Here is a 2,519-nt window from a genome sequence, read left to right as displayed (position 1 = left end):
AATTTTCCATTGTTACAACCTCTGGATATACTACAGCGTCATCCGCAAAAAGCCTCAGTGATCTTCCGATGATATCCTCAAGGTCATTTATGTATATTGTGAATAGCAACGGTCCTATGACACTCCCCTGCGGCACACCTGAAATCACTCTTACTTCGGAAGACTTCTCTCCATTGAGAATGACATGCTGCGTTCTGTCATGTAGGAACTCTTCAATCCAATCACACAATTGGTCTGATAGTCCGTATGCTCTTACTTTGTTCATTAAACGATTGTGGGGAACTGTATCGAAAGCCTTGCGGAAGTCAAGAAACACGGCATCTACCTGTGAACCCGTGTCTATGCCCTTCTGAGTCTCATGGACGAATAGCGAGAGCTGGGTATCACACGACCGTCTTTTCCGAAACCCGTTCTGATTCCTACAGAGTAGATTTCTAGTCTCCAGAAAAGTCATTATACTCGAACATAATACGTGTTCCAAAATTCTACAACTGATTGACGTTAGAGATATAGGTCTATAGTTCTGCACATTTGTTTGAAGTCCCTTCTTGAAAACGTGGATGACCTGTGCCCTTTTCCAATCGTTCGGAACGCTACACCGCTTCAAGAAGGGGGCAAGTTCCTTCGCGTACTCTGTGTAAAATCGAACTGGTATCCCATAAGGTCCAGCGGCCTTTCCTCTTTTGAGCGATTTTAATTGTTTCTCTATCCCTCTGCCGTCTCTTGCGACATCTACTATTTTGTCATATGTGCGACAGTGTAGAGAAGGAACTACAGTGCAGTCTTCCTCTGTGAATTAGCCATTTAGTAGTTCGGCCTTCAGTCTGTTTCAGTACCATTTTGGTCACAGAGTGTCTGAACATTTCGTTTTGCTCCACCTACTGCTTTGACATAAGACCAAAATTTCTTACGGTTTTCTGCCAATCAGTACATAGAGCTTTACTTTTGAATTCATTGAATGCCTCTCGCATAGCCCTCCTCACATTACATTTCGCTTCGCGTAATTTTTGTTTGTCTGCAAGGCTTTGGCTATGTTCATGTTTGCTGTGAAGTTCCCTTTGCTTCCGCAGCAGTTTTCAAACTCGGTTGTTGTACCACGGTGGCTCTTTTCCATTTCTTACGATCTTGCTTGGCACATACTCATCTAACGCATATTGTACGATGGTTTTGAACTTTGTCCACTGATCCTCAACACTATCTGTACTTGAGACAAAACTTTTGTGTTGAGCCGTCAGGTACTCTGTAATCTGCTTTTTGTCACTTTTGCTAAACAGAAAAATCTTCCTACCTTCTTTAATATTTCTACTTATGGCTGAAATCAGTGATGCAGTAACCGCTTTATGATCGCTGATTCCGTGTTCTGCGTTAACTGTTTCGGGTCTGTTTGTCGCCAGAATGTCCAATATGTTATCGCCACGAGTCGGTTCTCTGTTTAACTGCTCAAGGTAGTTTTTCAGATAAAGCACTTTAAAAAAATTTCACTGGATTCTTTGTCCCTGCCACCCGTTATAAACGTTTGAGTCTCCCAGTCTAACGGGTGATCAAAAAGTCAGTATAAATTGGAAAAAGTGATAAACCATGGAATAATGTAGATAGAGAGTTAAAAATTGAGACACATGCTTGGAATGACATGGGGATTTATTAGAAAATACAAATTCACAAAATGTCTGACAGATCTCTTATGCGCGTCGTTTGGTGATGATCGTGTAACACGCGATCTAGTGTGTCACACTTGGCCTCCTAGGTCCCCAGACCTCAGTCCGTGCTATTGTTGGCTTTGGGGTTACCTGAAGTCGCAAGTGTATCGTGATCGAGCGACATCTCTAGGGATGCTGAAAGACAACATCCAACGCCAATGCCTCACCACATACTCCGGACATGCTTTACAGTGCTTTTCACAACATTATTCCTCGATTACAATTACTGTTGAGGAATGATGGTGGACATATTGAGCATTTCCTGTAAAGAACATCATTTTTGCTTTGTCATGCTATTCTGATCTGATGAAGCGCCACCTGTCGGACATTTTTTGAGCTTTTGTATTTTTTTTTGTTCTAATCAAATCCCATGTCATTCCAAGCATGTGTGTCAATTTGTACCTCCCTATCTACATTATTCCGTGATTTATTCAGTTTTCAAATTTATACTGACTTCTTGGTCACCTGGTGTATCTGGCAAATTAAAATCTCCACCCAGAACTAGAACATGATGGGGAAATGTACTCCGCAAATAGCTCCTCTTCGTCTTCTGCAATTTTCTTGCAATGCAACGCTGTTATCCAGCACTTCCAGATACCGAAGTATGTCAGTGACTGATGCTGGCAACAAGGATCTCACGAACAGAAACGACGTATTGTACACCACTGCACGCCGATCTACGCCGCTAAACAGGTAACAGGCAACTGATTTTGGGTGCCCCTGGTGACACAAGCCTCTACATCCTTACATTTGTCCTCTATCCATCCCTGCTTAGCCATTTTGCACTTCCTGTCGATTTCATTTTTGAGACGTTTGTATTCC

The sequence above is a fragment of the Schistocerca gregaria genome, unplaced genomic scaffold (genome assembly GCF_023897955.1).
Source record: "Schistocerca gregaria isolate iqSchGreg1 unplaced genomic scaffold, iqSchGreg1.2 ptg000387l, whole genome shotgun sequence".
Taxonomy (NCBI): Eukaryota; Metazoa; Arthropoda; class Insecta; order Orthoptera; family Acrididae; genus Schistocerca; species Schistocerca gregaria.
Note: the sequence above shows the minus strand (reverse complement) of the source record.